We start from the raw sequence: 20,949 nt of genomic DNA on the forward strand, positions 1-20,949 counted from the left end.
AACGGGAAGCTGTTGGCATGGAGGGTTATACAGAGCCCGGATTGGATGTCTGAGGGTCATCCTGTGAACATCCAAGGCCCCTTGGGGCATGGGATGTACCCAGCTTTGGGAAGAAAAGGATCAGGCTAGTGGTCAGACTGGGAATCTGCTCTCCCCAAACTATCACTTTCTTTACGGCAACTGCCATGAGTCTGGGAATTCTAAAGTGGAGCCTGGCCTTCCCCCTTAGAATGAATGTGTATTTGTAAAGGCAGGACTTTAGAACCTACCGCACTTCAAATGTTGACATATGTAGGATGGGAACTCCCAGGTACGCTCTGGCCCTCACTTTTAAAGGTGTAGGGCAGTTGTGTTGGCTCTGCTGAGACTGCAAGAGGCAAAGACCATCTGCAGAGAGGAGGCATTCCTGCTTCATGCTCTGAAGTCAGGAGCTTCTGAGCGGATGAAACAATGGACCCTGAGACCCTCGACTGTAAGTTGATTTAGAATGACGCCAAAGGTGTGTGAGACGTGTGTGTGCGTGTGCCCACTCCTGCACCTGGGGACGTGTGTGGTACGTGACAGTGACTTTGCGTGTGTGTGCGCGCCTGAGGACGTGTGTGGTTGTGTGTATGTTATGGGTGCGTGTGTGGCCCATGACTCCACGTGTGTGTGCGTGGGGATGTATGTGGAGCAGAGTCAGTGTGTCTGAGCGTGTGTATGTTTGTACGTGCATGCTTTAGTTTTAAGAATCGTAGAAGCTGCCCTTTAGAGGTCTGAAGTAGTAAACTTTTCTATGGTGTACCTCACTGTATAATTCAAAATGAAAGTCATCTTCAATCGGCAGAAATTTGGTCCCCCCGGATTCTGATTTTTTTCCCACCAATATTGATTATGTCTTCATTTTACTGATGAGGAATGTAGCTTAGAGAAGTTAAGTGACAGCCAAGGGCATGGAGCTCGCAAGCCCAGTGACAGGACGCGTTCCAAGCGGCGGGGCTCCAGAGGCCTGGAGCCCTGCTCACGACCGCGCGGGGCCTCTCGGCCGGGGAACAGATTCTGAAGGGCCGGGGCCAGCGTGCAGGCTGCCCATGCCGCGGACCCTGGAAGTCGGGTGGAGAGTACCAGACAGCAGACGAGGGTAAAGGGCTGCTCAGAAATCAGTTGGGTTCCTAGATCTTCGATGAGAAAGGAGGCTCACTGCTCATCCCCGATCCCTTTGCTGGTGGCTAAAAGGGACCAAGGCCCACGAGAGCGCTTCTGGGAGCTGCTTGCCAAAACCTGGAACAGGACCGCTCACGACTGGCTCTGCAGCAGGAGCAGAGGAAGGAAACGGCGCCACCTGGTGGACATCCTTGGTAGTGGCAGTAGGAGGGCTAGCAGCCTCGGTATGTGGGAGGCAGGACAAAGTCCAAGTGGATGATCGTTTTCACGTGTCTTAAAAATCATTGCTTCATATATTTTATCCATTTTCGGGTTTATTGTAGGGTGGTAAGTATGGTCTCCGTTACTCCATCCTAGCTGGATTGATTCATTGTTTTCTTGTTAATTTTCCCTTGAATGATTTGGAAGCTCTATTGTCTTTGAATGAAAATTCTCTCTAAATGTTTATTAATCATTTCTAAGTTCATAAGTTTACATGTAATTGGGCCAGTATTCCTATAACAGTCTCAAGAATGAAATAATCGATTAGATTCTTGTCCTCAATAATGAGAAATTTAGCATACTTTACCTCTCTGCTGTTCCAAATTGTGTTTGTGTGTGTGTGTGAGTGTGTGTCTGCACGTGCGCGTGGAACAGTTACTACTATTTCGACAGTTGCTGTAAGATTGTTATATTTACAATGAAAATATAGGTATAAAGTTCTTGGATTTAATTGCTCACTACCACTATTTAATCCCATGTCTTCCCCATTTTTGAGTCATTTACTTCTTTCACAATCAAAGGGACTCATGATTGGCTAGTTGTTTTCAAGCGGTGGGCTTGGAACCCTTATCTGTCTATACGCAGCTTTATGTTCTCCACATCAACAACCCTCAGCCTCAACACTCAACTCTCCGTATCTAGGGCCCCAAGCCTTGTTTGAGAATATGGCATTGTTTCCATCACCAAATAAAAAATAAATGAATAAAATAATATAAAATAAAATTTTATATTGAAAGTGCTGCCTTTTTACGACTGGCTAGTCTTGAATGGTGAATTGATATTAATAAAGAATACCTTAAACTTCCTCCTGCTTTTTGCCGTAAGTCAGCTTCATTTGAAGCATGTTTTTATCGTTTCTCAGACGGGCTTCGGCTTTGAACCACTAAACCATCCCCGCACTCTTTTTCTCCATGCTTATTCCTCAAAAAGTGATCTCTCGACCGGAGTAAAGATGCTTCCCGTCAGAGTTGTGTGGCTTCCTGATCCAAAGTCTAAAAGAAGAGAAAAGGAAAAATGCCTGGTTCCGATGGTTCCATTTTGTGAGCTTAGAGATCTAGTTATCCGTGTGGCTGCGGTGGAATCTGTAATATCTTGCCTCAGACTTTCCTTATTCTGGCTTACTAGTGGAGCCGCATTGGCTGAGGTCATGGCGCTCTGGCCCATGTCAGGATCCCGGTGCTGAGGCAGCCCCTTCCCCACTTATCCACCCACTCCTTGTTCTTTTGATCATGCAAACTGGGTGCCAGCTGTGTGGACCGTGCAGCTGGCGGCCAGGATTGCCCCCCCACGCGACGTGTCCCCAGTCCCTCGGCGCCCCTCACTGCTACGAGCTAGCTCCAGGAAGGGTGCGAGCTGGCTTCCACTGCCGTCCTTCCCCCTTCCTGTCCAGGCGGGCCCTCCATTTGCGCTAGTCGGCCCGAAACATTCTCTCCTGCGCTGCATACGCTGAAGGAATTCCTCTGCGTTTAAGGTCGCTGGAGGGCGCTCTTCTCCACTCTTTGGTCCCCTGCAGCGCTTCCAGTGGAAATTTAGGAGGTGGGAATGGCTTGAGTGTTCTCCGTATCTAGGGGCTCCCGCTCCGGCAGATTCAACCAACTGTGGGTTGAAAATATTCGGGAAAAAACGGAAAGTTTCTAAAAGCAACACTTGAACTTGCCACACACCGGCAACTGCTTACATAGCATTCACGTTGCCTTACATAGCACGCGTCCTCTAGAGATGACCTCAAGTACACATGAGGACACGGCGAAAGAGTATGTGACAATGAATGTATGCGTATTTTCATGTATAACTGAAAGATTGTGCTCTGCGATGGGATTATACACAAAATTGTAAAATGACTATAACTCAAAAAAAAAAAAAAACATGTATGCATGTAAAAAATAAAGTGCACGGGAGGATCCATGTAATTTCATGTCAGTCCTGGGTCATTTTATAAAAGAGGCGTCAGCATTCATGGATGTTGGCATCTGAGGGGAGTCCTGGAACCAGTGCCCCATGCTTACCAAGGGATGACTGGAAGCCCAGGCTCCTTATCCCAGCCTGTCATGTCCCCACATGGTCTGAATCCTGCCTGTACCACACTCAACTGGTCACTCTCCTAAAGCCCTCCCATATTGCCCTCTTCTTCTGGAACAGGCCAAGCTCACTGCACTTCATGTCTGACCTCTAGAAATACCCGTTATATTCTGGGCACGGCTCTGCTTCAGTAAGACGGGCTACATTGCCACTAGAGAAGACAGGATGCAGGGTCCTTAGAAAACTACAAATAGACTTACCTTATGATCCAGTCTTCCCACGCCTGGGGATATGTCAGGACAAAACTCTAATTCAAACTCTCACATTCACCTCAATGCTCACAGCAGCCCCCTTTATAATAGCCAGGACGTGGAACCAACCCAAAAGTCCACCTACTGGGGACTGGATAAAGAAGTAGTGGTCTATTTAAGCCGTGGAATACTACTCAGCCATGAAAAAGATGAAACGATGTCTTTTGTTGCAACATAGATGGACACAGAGAGAGTCATTCTGAGTGAAGTAAGCCAGAAGAGAGAAAAATGCCATATGATACCACTTCCATGTGGAATGTAAAATAAAAAAGGCAGAAATGAGCTCAATGACCATAGAGGAACAAAACCACAGACATAGAGAAACCAACTTATGGTTAGCAGGGAACGAAGGGGTTGGGAAGTGGTAAATATGGGAACTGGAAAATTGCCCCTCTTGGGGAGTGATGGAAATGGTAGCTATCTTGCTTGTTGTGATGCTTTTCTAGGTGCAGACATCTATGAAAATTCATCAAGTACTACATGTGAGATATGTCTAATTTACGGAACAGAAATCGTACCACAATAAAGGTGTTGTAACAAAAAGAGATGGGCTGCATTGTGTCCTATGTTTCTATGTGTCTTCAGGGAGGCCTCAAGGGGGCGGTGCTGGCCTTCCCGCCATCACGATGACATGAAGCCCGAACATTCCATCGATGGGAAGAAGATAAGAGCCATGGTCCCATGTGGACCCCAAGCTTAGGCATGGTGCATGGGTGACATTTATCGAGAATCCAGCGAGGTCGTGGCCAGAGCTAGAGGCCGGGGCAGCAAAGCGGGAGTGGCACTGAGGAGCATCGTGGGGCAGAGGCTGGTCTGGGGGCCCGCAGGCTCCTCCCAGGAGGAGCCTCAGTGTTTGGGAGGTGGCTAACATGCCTGCTTCGTGTCACCAGCAAGTGATGCCACCTGTGGAAAAGCAGCTGGAATCCTGAGCCGGATCAGCCCTGGGTGATGCGCTAAAGGCTCCTACCAGAGGGTGCGCCAGACGGACAGTGACCCAAGCAAGAGGCTGCTGAGTGTCTGGCCTGTGTTTATCATGCTTTCCGTGTCTCACTGCATCTCAGTGTCACCCGGAGGAATTAGGGCCGCAATTATAGGCTGATGGCCTCTTGGTTCCTCATCAGGCTGGCAAGCCCCCCAGCCCTATCTGGCCAGACTTCTGCGAGTGCCTTCCCTTGTTCTGACAAATCCCTTCCCACCCTGGCCTGCGGCGAGCTTTTGTTTTTTAATTGATGGCAATGAGGATACCTTCCAGCCTCCTCAGGCCCTTCCTTAGGGATTCTGCCCTCAGATCCTGGCAAGGGGGCCCCCCTATCCCCTCCCCGACTCCTCCACACCCCCATGCTGCCCTGTGTCCTGCACTACATAGGGTCCTTCTGGCCCTGACTCTCCCTCTGGCCACACCCTCAACGTGGTGGTTTCAGCAAGGCCATAGGGACACGCCCATTCATTCCAATCCGTGCTCTGGAAACACAGGACACCGAATGCCCTGCCCCAGCAGCCTTGACCCACTTCTAGTTTCTGTACAGGCTCTCCCCGGAGTTCAGCTTCCCAGGACTCACACAGAGGCCAACGGGAAGCTGTTGGCATGGAGGGTTATACAGAGCCCGGATTGGATGTCTGAGGGTCATCCTGTGAACATCCAAGGCCCCTTGGGGCATGGGATGTACCCAGCTTTGGGAAGAAAAGGATCAGGCTAGTGGTCAGACTGGGAATCTGCTCTCCCCAAACTATCACTTTCTTTACGGCAACTGCCATGAGTCTGGGAATTCTAAAGTGGAGCCTGGCCTTCCCCCTTAGAATGAATGTGTATTTGTAAAGGCAGGACTTTAGAACCTACCGCACTTCAAATGTTGACATATGTAGGATGGGAACTCCCAGGTACGCTCTGGCCCTCACTTTTAAAGGTCTAGGGCAGTTGTGTTGGCTCTGCTGAGACTGCAAGAGGCAAAGACCATCTGCAGAGAGGAGGCATTCCTGCTTCATGCTCCGAAGTCAGGAGCTTCTGAGCGGATGAAACAATGGACCCTGAGACCCTCGACTGTAAGTTGATTTAGAATGACGCCAAAGGTGTGTGAGACGTGTGTGTGCGTGTGCCCACTCCTGCACCTGGGGACGTGTGTGGTACGTGACAGTGACTTTGCGTGTGTGTGCGCGCCTGAGGACGTGTGTGGTTGTGTGTATGTTATGGGTGCGTGTGTGGCCCATGACTCCACGTGTGTGTGCGTGGGGATGTATGTGGAGCAGAGTCAGTGTGTCTGAGCGTGTGTATGTTTGTACGTGCATGCTTTAGTTTTAAGAATCGTAGAAGCTGCCCTTTAGAGGTCTGAAGTAGTAAACTTTTCTATGGTGTACCTCACTGTATAATTCAAAATGATAGTCATCTTCAATCGGCAGAAATTTGGTCCCCCCGGATTCTGATTTTTTTCCCACCAATATTGATTATGTCTTCATTTTACTGATGAGGAATGTAGCTTAGAGAAGTTAAGTGACAGCCAAGGGCATGGAGCTCGCAAGCCCAGTGACAGGACGCGTTCCAAGCGGCGGGGCTCCAGAGGCCTGGAGCCCTGCTCACGACCGCGCGGGGCCTCTCGGCCGGGGAACAGATTCTGAAGGGCCGGGGCCAGCGTGCAGGCTGCCCATGCCGCGGACCCTGGAAGTCGGGTGGAGAGTACCAGACAGCAGACGAGGGTAAAGGGCTGCTCAGAAATCAGTTGGGTTCCTAGATCTTCGATGAGAAAGGAGGCTCACTGCTCATCCCCGATCCCTTTGCTGGTGGCTAAAAGGGACCAAGGCCCACGAGAGCGCTTCTGGGAGCTGCTTGCCAAAACCTGGAACAGGACCGCTCACGACTGGCTCTGCAGCAGGAGCAGAGGAAGGAAACGGCGCCACCTGGTGGACATCCTTGGTAGTGGCAGTAGGAGGGCTAGCAGCCTCGGTATGTGGGAGGCAGGACAAAGTCCAAGTGGATGATCGTTTTCACGTGTCTTAAAAATCATTGCTTCATATATTTTATCCATTTTCGGGTTTATTGTAGGGTGGTAAGTATGGTCTCCGTTACTCCATCCTAGCTGGATTGATTCATTGTTTTCTTGTTAATTTTCCCTTGAATGATTTGGAAGCTCTATTGTCTTTGAATGAAAATTCTCTCTAAATGTTTATTAATCATTTCTAAGTTCATAAGTTTACATGTAATTGGGCCAGTATTCCTATAACAGTCTCAAGAATGAAATAATCGATTAGATTCTTGTCCTCAATAATGAGAAATTTAGCATACTTTACCTCTCTGCTGTTCCAAATTGTGTTTGTGTGTGTGTGTGAGTGTGTGTCTGCACGTGCGCGTGGAACAGTTACTACTATTTCGACAGTTGCTGTAAGATTGTTATATTTACAATGAAAATATAGGTATAAAGTTCTTGGATTTAATTGCTCACTACCACTATTTAATCCCATGTCTTCCCCATTTTTGAGTCATTTACTTCTTTCACAATCAAAGGGACTCATGATTGGCTAGTTTTTTTCAAGCGGTGGGCTTGGAACCCTTATCTGTCTATACGCAGCTTTATGTTCTCCACATCAACAACCCTCAGCCTCAACACTCAACTCTCCGTATCTAGGGCCCCAAGCCTTGTTTGAGAATATGGCATTGTTTCCATCACCAAATAAAAAATAAATGAATAAAATAATATAAAATAAAATTTTATATTGAAAGTGCTGCCTTTTTACGACTGGCTAGTCTTGAATGGTGAATTGATATTAATAAAGAATACCTTAAACTTCCTCCTGCTTTTTGCCGTAAGTCAGCTTCATTTGAAGCATGTTTTTATCGTTTCTCAGACGGGCTTCGGCTTTGAACCACTAAACCATCCCCGCACTCTTTTTCTCCATGCTTATTCCTCAAAAAGTGATCTCTCGACCGGAGTAAAGATGCTTCCCGTCAGAGTTGTGTGGCTTCCTGATCCAAAGTCTAAAAGAAGAGAAAAGGAAAAATGCCTGGTTCCGATGGTTCCATTTTGTGAGCTTAGAGATCTAGTTATCCGTGTGGCTGCGGTGGAATCTGTAATATCTTGCCTCAGACTTTCCTTATTCTGGCTTACTAGTGGAGCCGCATTGGCTGAGGTCATGGCGCTCTGGCCCATGTCAGGATCCCGGTGCTGAGGCAGCCCCTTCCCCACTTATCCACCCACTCCTTGTTCTTTTGATCATGCAAACTGGGTGCCAGCTGTGTGGACCGTGCAGCTGGCGGCCAGGATTGCCCCCCCACGCGACGTGTCCCCAGTCCCTCGGCGCCCCTCACTGCTACGAGCTAGCTCCAGGAAGGGTGCGAGCTGGCTTCCACTGCCGTCCTTCCCCCTTCCTGTCCAGGCGGGCCCTCCATTTGCGCTAGTCGGCCCGAAACTTTCTCTCCTGCGCTGCATACGCTGAAGGAATTCCTCTGCGTTTAAGGTCGCTGGAGGGCGCTCTTCTCCCCTCTTTGGTCCCCTGCAGCGCTTCCAGTGGAAATTTAGGAGGTGGGAATGGCTTGAGTGTTCTCCGTATCTAGGGGCTCCCGCTCCGGCAGATTCAACCAACTGTGGGTTGAAAATATTCGGGAAAAAACGGAAAGTTTCTAAAAGCAACACTTGAACTTGCCACACACCGGCAACTGCTTACATAGCATTCACGTTGCCTTACATAGCACGCGTCCTCTAGAGATGACCTCAAGTACACATGAGGACACGGCGAAAGAGTATGTGACAATGAATGTATGCGTATTTTCATGTATAACTGAAAGATTGTGCTCTGCGATGGGATTATACACAAAATTGTAAAATGACTATAACTCAAAAAAAAAAAAAAACATGTATGCATGTAAAAAATAAAGTGCACGGGAGGATCCATGTAATTTCATGTCAGTCCTGGGTCATTTTATAAAAGAGGCGTCAGCATTCATGGATGTTGGCATCTGAGGGGAGTCCTGGAACCAGTGCCCCATGCTTACCAAGGGATGACTGGAAGCCCAGGCTCCTTATCCCAGCCTGTCATGTCCCCACATGGTCTGAATCCTGCCTGTACCACACTCCCCTGGTCACTCTCCTCCAGCCCTCCCATATTGCCCTCTTCTTCTGGAACAGGCCAAGCTCACTGCACTTCATGTCTGACCTCTAGAAATACCCGTTATATTCTGGGCACGGCTCTGCTTCAGTAAGACGGGCTACATTGCCACTAGAGAAGACAGGATGCAGGGTCCTTAGAAAACTACAAATAGACTTACCTTATGATCCAGTCTTCCCACGCCTGGGGATATGTCAGGACAAAACTCTAATTCAAACTCTCACATTCACCTCAATGCTCACAGCAGCCCCCTTTATAATAGCCAGGACGTGGAACCAACCCAAAAGTCCACCTACTGGGGACTGGATAAAGAAGTAGTGGTCTATTTAAGCCGTGGAATACTACTCAGCCATGAAAAAGATGAAACGATGTCTTTTGTTGCAACATAGATGGACACAGAGAGAGTCATTCTGAGTGAAGTAAGCCAGAAGAGAGAAAAATGCCATATGATACCACTTCCATGTGGAATGTAAAATAAAAAAGGCAGAAATGAGCTCAATGACCATAGAGGAACAAAACCACAGACATAGAGAAACCAACTTATGGTTAGCAGGGAACGAAGGGGTTGGGAAGTGGTAAATATGGGAACTGGAAAATTGCCCCTCTTGGGGAGTGATGGAAATGGTAGCTATCTTGCTTGTTGTGATGCTTTTCTAGGTGCAGACATCTATGAAAATTCATCAAGTACTACATGTGAGATATGTCTAATTTACGGAACAGAAATCGTACCACAATAAAGGTGTTGTAACAAAAAGAGATGGGCTGCATTGTGTCCTATGTTTCTATGTGTCTTCAGGGAGGCCTCAAGGGGGCGGTGCTGGCCTTCCCGCCATCACGATGACATGAAGCCCGAACATTCCATCGATGGGAAGAAGATAAGAGCCATGGTCCCATGTGGACCCCAAGCTTAGGCATGGTGCATGGGTGACATTTATCGAGAATCCAGCGAGGTCGTGGCCAGAGCTAGAGGCCGGGGCAGCAAAGCGGGAGTGGCACTGAGGAGCATCGTGGGGCAGAGGCTGGTCTGGGGGCCCGCAGGCTCCTCCCAGGAGGAGCCTCAGTGTTTGGGAGGTGGCTAACGTGCCTGCTTCGTGTCACCAGCAAGTGATGCCACCTGTGGAAAAGCAGCTGGAATCCTGAGCCGGATCAGCCCTGGGTGATGCGCTAAAGGCTCCTACCAGAGGGTGCGCCAGACGGACAGTGACCCAAGCAAGAGGCTGCTGAGTGTCTGGCCTGTGTTTATCATGCTTTCCGTGTCTCACTGCATCTCAGTGTCACCCGGAGGAATTAGGGCCGCAATTATAGGCTGATGGCCTCTTGGTTCCTCATCAGGCTGGCAAGCCCCCCAGCCCTATCTGGCCAGACTTCTGCGAGTGCCTTCCCTTGTTCTGACAAATCCCTTCCCACCCTCGCCTGCGGCGAGCTTTTGTTTTTTAATTGATGGCAATGAGGATACCTTCCAGCCTCCTCAGGCCCTTCCTTAGGGATTCTGCCCTCAGATCCTGGCAAGGGGGCCCCCCTATCCCCTCCCCGACTCCTCCACACCCCCATGCTGCCCTGTGTCCTGCACTACATAGGGTCCTTCTGGCCCTGACTCTCCCTCTGGCCACACCCTCAACGTGGTGGTTTCAGCAAGGCCATAGGGACACGCCCATTCATTCCAATCCGTGCTCTGGAAACACAGGACACCGAATGCCCTGCCCCAGCAGCCTTGACCCACTTCTAGTTTCTGTACAGGCTCTCCCCGGAGTTCAGCTTCCCAGGACTCACACAGAGGCCAACGGGAAGCTGTTGGCATGGAGGGTTATACAGAGCCCGGATTGGATGTCTGAGGGTCATCCTGTGAACATCCAAGGCCCCTTGGGGCATGGGATGTACCCAGCTTTGGGAAGAAAAGGATCAGGCTAGTGGTCAGACTGGGAATCTGCTCTCCCCAAACTATCACTTTCTTTACGGCAACTGCCATGAGTCTGGGAATTCTAAAGTGGAGCCTGGCCTTCCCCCTTAGAATGAATGTGTATTTGTAAAGGCAGGACTTTAGAACCTACCGCACTTCAAATGTTGACATATGTAGGATGTGAACTCCCAGGTACGCTCTGGCCCTCACTTTTAAAGGTCTAGGGCAGTTGTGTTGGCTCTGCTGAGACTGCAAGAGGCAAAGACCATCTGCAGAGAGGAGGCATTCCTGCTTCATGCTCCGAAGTCAGGAGCTTCTGAGCGGATGAAACAATGGACCCTGAGACCCTCGACTGTAAGTTGATTTAGAATGACGCCAAAGGTGTGTGAGACGTGTGTGTGCGTGTGCCCACTCCTGCACCTGGGGACGTGTGTGGTACGTGACAGTGACTTTGCGTGTGTGTGCGCGCCTGAGGACGTGTGTGGTTGTGTGTATGTTATGGGTGTGTGTGTGGCCCATGACTCCACGTGTGTGTGCGTGGGGATGTATGTGGAGCAGAGTCAGTGTGTCTGAGCGTGTGTATGTTTGTACGTGCATGCTTTAGTTTTAAGAATCGTAGAAGCTGCCCTTTAGAGGTCTGAAGTAGTAAACTTTTCTATGGTGTACCTCACTGTATAATTCAAAATGATAGTCATCTTCAATCGGCAGAAATTTGGTCCCCCCGGATTCTGATTTTTTTCCCACCAATATTGATTATGTCTTCATTTTACTGATGAGGAATGTAGCTTAGAGAAGTTAAGTGACAGCCAAGGGCATGGAGCTCGCAAGCCCAGTGACAGGACGCGTTCCAAGCGGCGGGGCTCCAGAGGCCTGGAGCCCTGCTCACGACCGCGCGGGGCCTCTCGGCCGGGGAACAGATTCTGAAGGGCCGGGGCCAGCGTGCAGGCTGCCCATGCCGCGGACCCTGGAAGTCGGGTGGAGAGTACCAGACAGCAGACGAGGGTAAAGGGCTGCTCAGAAATCAGTTGGGTTCCTAGATCTTCGATGAGAAAGGAGGCTCACTGCTCATCCCCGATCCCTTTGCTGGTGGCTAAAAGGGACCAAGGCCCACGAGAGCGCTTCTGGGAGCTGCTTGCCAAAACCTGGAACAGGACCGCTCACGACTGGCTCTGCAGCAGGAGCAGAGGAAGGAAACGGCGCCACCTGGTGGACATCCTTGGTAGTGGCAGTAGGAGGGCTAGCAGCCTTGGTATGGGGGAGGCAGGACAAGGTCCAAGTGGATGATCGTTTTCACGTGTCTTAAAAATCATTGCTTCATATATTTTATCCATTTTGGGGTTTATTGTAGGGTGGTAAGTATGGTCTCCGTTACTCCATCCTAGCTGGATTGATTCATTGTTTTCTTGTTAATTTTCCCTTGAATGGTTTGGAAGCTCTATTGTCTTTGAATGAAAATTCTCTCTAAATGTTTATTAATCATTTCTAAGTTCATAAGTTTACATGTAATTGGGCCAGTATTCCTATAACAGTCCAAGAATGAAATAATCGATTAGATTCTTGTCCTCAATAATGAGAAATTTAGCATACTTTACCTCTCTGCTGTTCCAAATTGTGTTTGTGTGTGTGTGTGAGTGTGTGTCTGCACGTGCGCGTGGAACAGTTACTACTATTTCGACAGTTGCTGTAAGATTGTTACATTTACAATGAAAATATAGGTATAAAGTTCTTGGATTTAATTGCTCACTACCACTATTTAATCCCATGTCTTCCCCATTTTTGAGTCATTTACTTCTTTCACAATCAAAGGGACTCATGATTGGCTAGTTTTTTTCAAGCGGTGGGCTTGGAACCCTTATCTGTCTATACGCAGCTTTATGTTCTCCTCATCAACAACCCTCAGCCTCAACACTCAACTCTCCGTATCTAGGGCCCCAAGCCTTGTTTGAGAATATGGCATTGTTTCCATCACCAAATAAAAAATAAATGAATAAAATAAAATAAAATAAAATTTTATATTGAAAGTGCTGCCTTTTTACGACTGGCTAGTCTTGAATGGTGAATTGATATTAATAAAGAATACCTTAAACTTCCTCCTGCTTTTTGCCGTAAGTCAGCTTCATTTGAAGCATGTTTTTATCGTTTCTCAGACGGGCTTCGGCTTTGAACCACTAAACCATCCCCGCACTCTTTTTCTCCATGCTTATTCCTCAAAAAGTGATCTCTCGACCGGAGTAAAGATGCTTCCCGTCAGAGTTGTGTGGCTTCCTGATCCAAAGTCTAAAAGAAGAGAAAAGGAAAAATGCCTGGTTCCGATGGTTCCATTTTGTGAGCTTAGAGATCTAGTTATCCGTGTGGCTGCGGTGGAATCTGTAATATCTTGCCTCAGACTTTCCTTATTCTGGCTTACTAGTGGAGCCGCATTGGCTGAGGTCATGGCGCTCTGGCCCATGTCAGGATCCCGGTGCTGAGGCAGCCCCTTCCCCACTTATCCACCCACTCCTTGTTCTTTTGATCATGCAAACTGGGTGCCAGCTGTGTGGACCGTGCAGCTGGCGGCCAGGATTGCCCCCCCACGCGACGTGTCCCCAGTCCCTCGGCGCCCCTCACTGCTACGAGCTAGCTCCAGGAAGGGTGCGAGCTGGCTTCCACTGCCGTCCTTCCCCCTTCCTGTCCAGGCGGGCCCTCCATTTGCGCTAGTCGGCCCGAAACTTTCTCTCCTGCGCTGCATACGCTGAAGGAATTCCTCTGCGTTTAAGGTCGCTGGAGGGCGCTCTTCTCCCCTCTTTGGTCCCCTGCAGCGCTTCCAGTGGAAATTTAGGAGGTGGGAATGGCTTGAGTGTTCTCCGTATCTAGGGGCTCCCGCTCCGGCAGATTCAACCAACTGTGGGTTGAAAATATTCGGGAAAAAACGGAAAGTTTCTAAAAGCAACACTTGAACTTGCCACACACCGGCAACTGCTTACATAGCATTCACGTTGCCTTACATAGCACGCGTCCTCTAGAGATGACCTCAAGTACACAGGAGGACACGGCGAAAGAGTATGTGACAATGAATGTATGCGTATTTTCATGTATAACTGAAAGATTGTGCTCTGCGATGGGATTCGACACAAAATTGTAAAATGACTATAACTCAAAAAAAAAAAAAACATGTATGCATGTAAAAAATAAAGTGCACGGGAGGATCCATGTAATTTCATGTCAGTCCTGGGTCATTTTATAAAAGAGGCGTCAGCATCCATGGATGTTGGCATCTGAGGGGAGTCCTGGAACCAGTGCCCCATGCTTACCAAGGGATGACTGGAAGCCCAGGCTCCTTATCCCAGCCTGTCATGTCCCCACGTGGTCTGAATCCTGCCTGTACCACACTCCCCTGGTCACTCTCCTCCAGCCCTCCCATATTGCCCTCTTCTTCTGGAACAGGCCAAGCTCACTGCACTTCATGTCTGACCTCTAGAAATACCCGTTATATTCTGGGCACGGCTCTGCTTCAGTAAGACGGGCTGCATTGCCACTAGAGAAGACAGGATGCAGGGTCCTTAGAAAACTACAAATAGACTTACCTTATGATCCAGTCTTCCCACGCCTGGGGATATGTCAGGACAAAACTCTAATTCAAACTCTCACATTCACCTCAATGCTCACAGCAGCCCTCTTTATAATAGCCAGGACGTGGAACCAACCCAAAAGTCCACCTACTGGGGACTGGATAAAGAAGTAGTGGTCTATTTAAGCCGTGGAATACTACTCAGCCATGAAAAAGATGAAACGATGTCTTTTGTTGCAACATAGATGGACACAGAGAGAGTCATTCTGAGTGAAGTAAGCCAGAAGAGAGAAAAATGCCATATGATACCACTTCCATGTGGAATGTAAAATAAAAAAGGCAGAAATGAGCTCAATGACCATAGAGGAACAAAACCACAGACATAGAGAAACCAACTTATGGTTAGCAGGGAACGAAGGGGTTGGGAAGTGGTAAATATGGGAACTGGAAAATTGCCCCTCTTGGGGAGTGATGGAAATGGTAGCTATCTTGCTTGTTGTGATGCTTTTCTAGGTGCAGACATCTATGAAAATTCATCAAGTACTACATGTGAGATATGTCTAATTTACGGAACAGAAATCGTACCACAATAAAGGTGTTGTAACAAAAAGAGATGGGCTGCATTGTGTCCTATGTTTCTATGTGTCTTCAGGGAGGCCTCAAGGGGGCGGTGCTGGCCTTCCCGCCATCACGATGACATGAAGCCCGAACATTCCATCGATGGGAAGAAGATAAGAGCCATGGTCCCATGTGGACCCCAAGCTTAGGCATGGTGCATGGGTGACATTTATCGAGAATCCAGCGAGGTCGTGGCCAGAGCTAGAGGCCGGGGCAGCAAAGCGGGAGTGGCACTGAGGAGCATCGTGGGGCAGAGGCTGGTCTGGGGGCCCGCAGGCTCCTCCCAGGAGGAGCCTCAGTGTTTGGGAGGTGGCTAACGTGCCTGCTTCGTGTCACCAGCAAGTGATGCCACCTGTGGAAAAGCAGCTGGAATCCTGAGCCGGATCAGCCCTGGGTGATGCGCTAAAGGCTCCTACCAGAGGGTGCGCCAGACGGACAGTGACCCAAGCAAGAGGCTGCTGAGTGTCTGGCCTGTGTTTATCATGCTTTCCGTGTCTCACTGCATCTCAGTGTCACCCGGAGGAATTAGGGCGGCGTTTATAGGCTGATGGCCTCTTGGTTCCTCATCAGGCTGGCAAGCCCCCCAGCCCTATCTGGCCAGACCTCTGCGAGTGCCTTCCCTTGTTCTGACAAATCCCTTCCCACCCTGGCCTGCGGCAAGCTTTTGTTTTTTAATTGATGGCAATGAGGATACCTTCCAGCCTCCTCAGGCCCTTCCTTAGGGATTCTGCCCTCAGATCCTGGCAAGGGGGCCCCCCTATCCCCTCCCCGACTCCTCCACACCCCCATGCTGCCCTGTGTCCTGCACTACATAGGGTCCTTCTGGCCCTGACTCTCCCTCTGGCCACACCCTCAACGTGGTGGTTTCAGCAAGGCCCTAGGGACACGCCCATTCATTCCAATCCGTGCTCTGGAAACACAGGACCCCGAATGCCCTGCCCCAGCAGCCTTGACCCACTTCTAGTTTCTGCAGCGGCTCTCCCCGGAGTTCAGCTTCCCAGGACTCACACAGAGGCCAACGGGAAGCTGTTGGCATGGAGGTTATATACAGAGCCCGGATGGGAAGTCTGAGTGTCATCCTGTGAACATCCAAGGCCCCTTGGGGCATAGGATGGACCCAGCTTTGGGAAGAAAAGGATCAGGCTAGTGGTCAGATTGGGAATCTGCTCTCCCCAAACTATCACTTTCTTTAGGGCAACTGCCATGAGTCTGGGAATTCTAAAGTGGAGCCTGGCCTTCCCCCTTAGAATGAATGTGTATTTGTAAAGGCAGGGCTTTAGAACCTACCGCACTTCAAATGTTGACATATGTAGGATGGGAACTCCCAGGTACGCTCTGGCCCTCACTTTTAAAGGTCTAGGGCAGTTGTGTTGGCTCTGCTGAGACTGCAAGAGGCAAAGACCATCTGCAGAGAGGAGGCATTCCTGCTTCATGCTCCGAAGTCAGGAGCTTCTGAGCGGATGAAACAATGGACCCTGAGACCCTCGACTGTAAGTGGATTTAGAATGCCGCCAAAGGTGTGTGAGACGTGTGTGTGCGTGTGCGCACTCCTGCACCTGGGGACGTGTGTGGTACGTGACAGTGACTTTGCGTGTGTGTGCGCGCCTGAGGACGTGTGTGGTTGTGTGTATGTTATGGGTGTGTGTGTGGCCCATGACTCCACGTGTGTGTGCGTGGGGAAGTACGTGGAGCAGAGTCAGTGTGTCTGAGCGTGTGTATGTTTGTACGTGCATGCTTTAGTTTTAAGGATCGTAGAAGCTGTCCTTTAGAAGTCTGAAGTAGTAAACGTTTGTATGGTGTCCCTCACTGTATAATTCAAAATGAAAGTCATCTTCAATCGGCAGAAATTTGGTCCCCCCGGATTCTGATTTTTTTCCCCCCAGTATTGATTATGCCTTCATTTTACTGATGAGGAATGTAGCTTAGAGAAGTTAAGTGACAGCCAAGGGCATGGAGCTCGCGAGCCCAGTGACAGGACGCGTTCCAAGCGGCGGGGCTCCAGAGGCCTGGAGCCCTGCTCACGACCGCGCGGGGCCTCTCGGCCGGGGGAACAGATTCTGATGGGCCGGGGCCAGCGTGCAGGCTGCCCATGCCGCGGACCCTGGAAGTCGGGTGGAGAGTACCAGACAGCAGACGAGGGTAAAGGGCTGCTCAGAAATCAGTTGGGTTCCTAGATCTTCGATGAGAAAGGAGGCTCACTGCTCATCCCCGATCCCTTTGCTGGTGGCTAAAAGGGACCAAGGCCCACGAGAGCGCTTCTGGGAGCTGCTTGCCAAAACCTGGAACAGGACCGCTCACGACTGGCTCTGCAGCAGGAGCAGAGGAAGGAAACGGCGCCACCTGGTGGACATCCTTGGTAGTGGCAGTAGGAGGGCTAGCAGCCTTGGTATGGGGGAGGCAGGACAAGGTCCAAGTGGATGATCGTTTTCACGTGTCTTAAAAATCATTGCTTCATATATTTTATCCATTTTGGGGTTTATTGTAGGGTGGTAAGTATGGTCTCCGTTACTCCATCCTAGCTGGATTGATTCATTGTTTTCTTGTTAATTTTCCCTTGAATGATTTGGAAGCTCTATTGTCTTTGAATGAAAATTCTCTCTAAATGTTTATTAATCATTTCTAAGTTCATAAGTTTACATGTAATTGGGCCAGTATTCCTATAACAGTCTCAAGAATGAAATAATCGATTAGATTCTTGTCCTCAATAATGAGAAATTTAGCATACTTTACCTCTCTGCTGTTCCAAATTGTGTTTGTGTGTGTGTGTGAGTGTGTGTCTGCACGTGCGCGTGGAACAGTTACTACTATTTCGACAGTTGCTGTAAGATTGTTATATTTACAATGAAAATATAGGTATAAAGTTCTTGGATTTAATTGCTCACTACCACTATTTAATCCCATGTCTTCCCCATTTTTGAGTCATTTACTTCTTTCACAATCAAAGGGACTCATGATTGGCTAGTTGTTTTCAAGCGGTGGGCTTGGAACCCTTATCTGTCTATACGCAGCTTTATGTTCTCCACATCAACAACCCTCAGCCTCAACACTCAACTCTCCGTATCTAGGGCCCCAAGCCTTGTTTGAGAATATGGCATTGTTTCCATCACAAAAAAATAAAATAAAATAAAAAATAAAATATAATTTTATATTTTAAGTGCTGCCTTTATACGACTGGCTAGTCTTGAATGGTGAATTGATACTAATAAATAATACCTTAAACTTCCTCCTGCTTTTTGCCATAAGTCGGCTTCATTTGAAGCATGTTTCTATCGTTTCTCAGACGGGCTTCGGCTTTGAACCACTAAAGCATCACCGCACTCTTTTTCTCCATGCTTATTCCTCAAAAAGTGATCTCTCGACCGGAGTAAAGATGCTTCCCGTCAGAGTTGTGTGGCTTCCTGATCCAAAGTCTAAAAAAGAGAAAAGGAAAAATGCCTGGTTCCGATGGTTCCATTTTGTGAGCTTAGAGATCTAGTTATCCGTGTGGCTGCGGTGGAATCTGTAATATCTTGCCTCAGAGTTTCCTTATTCTGGCTTACTAGTGGAGCCGCATTGGCTGAGGTCATGGCGCTCTGGCCCATGTCAGGATCCCGGTGCTGAGGCAGCCCCTTCCCCACATATCCACCCACTCCTTGTTCTTTTGATCATGCAAACTGGGTGCCAGCTGTGTGGACCGTGCAGCTGGCGGGCAGGATTGCCCCCCCACGTGACGTGTCCCCAGTCCCTCGGCGTCCCTCACTGCTACCAGCTAGCTCCAGGAAGGGTGCGAGCTGGCTTCCACTGCCGTCCTTCCCCCTTCCTGTCCAGGCGGGCCCTCCATTTGCGCTAGTCGGCCTGAAACCTTCTCTCCAGCGCTGCATACGCTGAAGGAATTCCTCAGCGTTTCCAGCCGCTAGAGGGCGCTCTTCTCCTCTCTTTGGTCCCCTGCAGCGCTTCCAGTGGAAATTTAGGAGGTGGGAAGGGCTTGAGGGTTCTCCGTATCTAGGGGCTCCCGCTCCGGCAGATTCAACCAACTGTGGGTTGAAAATATTCGGGAAAAAACGGAAAGTTTCTAAAAGCAACACTTGAACTTGCCACACACCGGCAACTGCTTACATAGCATTCACGTTGCCTTACATAGCACGCGTCCTCTAGAGATGACCTCAAGTACACATGAGGACACGGCGAAAGAGTATGTGACAATGAATGTATGCGTATTTTCATGTATAACTGAAAGATTGTGCTCTGCGATGGGATTATACACAAAATTGTAAAATGACTATAACTCAAAAAAAAAAAAAACATGTATGCATGTAAAAAATAAAGTGCACGGGAGGATCCATGTAATTTCATGTCAGTCCTGGGTCATTTTATAAAAGAGGCGTCTGCATTCATGGATGTTGGCATCTGAGGGGAGTCCTGGAACCAGTGCCCCATGCTTACCAAGGGATGACTGGAAGCCCAGGCTCCTTATCCCAGCCTGTCATGTCCCCACGTGGTCTGAATCCTGCCTGTACCACACTCCCCTGGTCACTCTCCTCCAGCCCTCCCATATTGCCCTCTTCTTCTGGAACAGGCCAAGCTCACTGCACTTCATGTCTGACCTCTAGAAATACCCGTTATATTCTGGGCACGGCTCTGCTTCAGTAAGACGGGCTACATTGCCACTAGAGAAGACAGGATGCAGGGTCCTTAGAAAACTACAAATAGACTTACCTTATGATCCAGTCTTCCCACGCCTGGGGATATGTCAGGACAAAACTCTAATTCAAACTCTCACATTCACCTCAATGCTCACAGCAGCCCTCTTTATAATAGCCAGCACGTGGAACCAACCCAAAAGTCCACCTACTGGGGACTGGATAAAGAAGTAGTGGTCTATTTAAGCCGTGGAATACTACTCAGCCATGAAAAAGATGAAACGATGTCTTTTGTTGCAACATAGATGGACACAGACAGAGTCATTCTGAGTGAAGTAAGCCAGAAGAGAGAAAAATGCCATATGATACCACTTCCATGTGGAATGTAAAATAAAAAAGGCAGAAATGAGCTCAATGACCATAGAGGAACAAAACCACAGACATAGAGAAACCAACTTATGGTTAGCAGGGAACGAAGGGGTTGGGAAGTGGTAAATATGGGAACTGGAAAATTGCCCCTCTTGGGGAGTGATGGAAATGGTAGCTATCTTGCTTGTTGTGATGCTTTTCTAGGTGCAGACATCTATGAAAATTCATCAAGTACTACATGTGAGATATGTCTAATTTACGGAACAGAAATCGTACCACAATAAAGGTGTTGTAACAAAAAGAGATGGGCTGCATTGTGTCCTATGTTTCTATGTGTCTTCAGGGAGGCCTCAAGGGGGCGGTGCTGGCCTTCCCGCCATCACGATGACATGAAGCCCGAACATTCCATCGATGGGAAGAAGATAAGAGCCATGGTCCCATGTGGACCCCAAGCTTAGGCATGGTGCATGGGTGACATTTATCGAGAATCCAGCGAGGTCGTGGCCAGAGCTAGAGGCCGGGGCAGCAAAGCGGGAGTGGCACTGAGGAGCATCGTGGGGCAGGGGCTGGTCTGGGGGCCCGCAGGCTCCTCCCAGGAGGAGCCTCAGTGTTTGGGAGGTGGCTAACGTGCCTGCTTCGTGTCACCAGCAAGTGATGCCACCTGTGGAAAAGCAGCTGGAATCCTGAGCCGGATCAGCCCTGGGTGATGCGCTAAAGGCTCCTACCAGAGGGTGCGCCAGACGGACAGTGACCCAAGCAAGAGGCTGCTGAGTGTCTGGCCTGTGTTTATCATGCTTTCCGTGTCTCACTGCATCTCAGTGTCACCCGGAGGAATTAGGGCGGTGTTTACAGGCTGATGGCCTCTTGGTTCCTCATCAGGCTGGCAAGCCCCCCAGCCCTATCTGGCCAGACCTCTGCGAGTGCCTTCCCTTGTTCTGACAAATCCCTTCCCACCCTCGCCTGCGGCGAGCTTTTGTTTTTTAATTGATGGCAATGAGGATACCTTCCAGCCTCCTCAGGCCCTTCCTTAGGGCTTCTGCCCTCAGATCCTGGCAAGGGGGCCCCCCTATCCCC

Source organism: Camelus dromedarius, unplaced genomic scaffold, assembly GCF_036321535.1.
Source record: "Camelus dromedarius isolate mCamDro1 unplaced genomic scaffold, mCamDro1.pat HAP1_SCAFFOLD_120, whole genome shotgun sequence".
Classification (NCBI taxonomy): Eukaryota; Metazoa; Chordata; class Mammalia; order Artiodactyla; family Camelidae; genus Camelus; species Camelus dromedarius.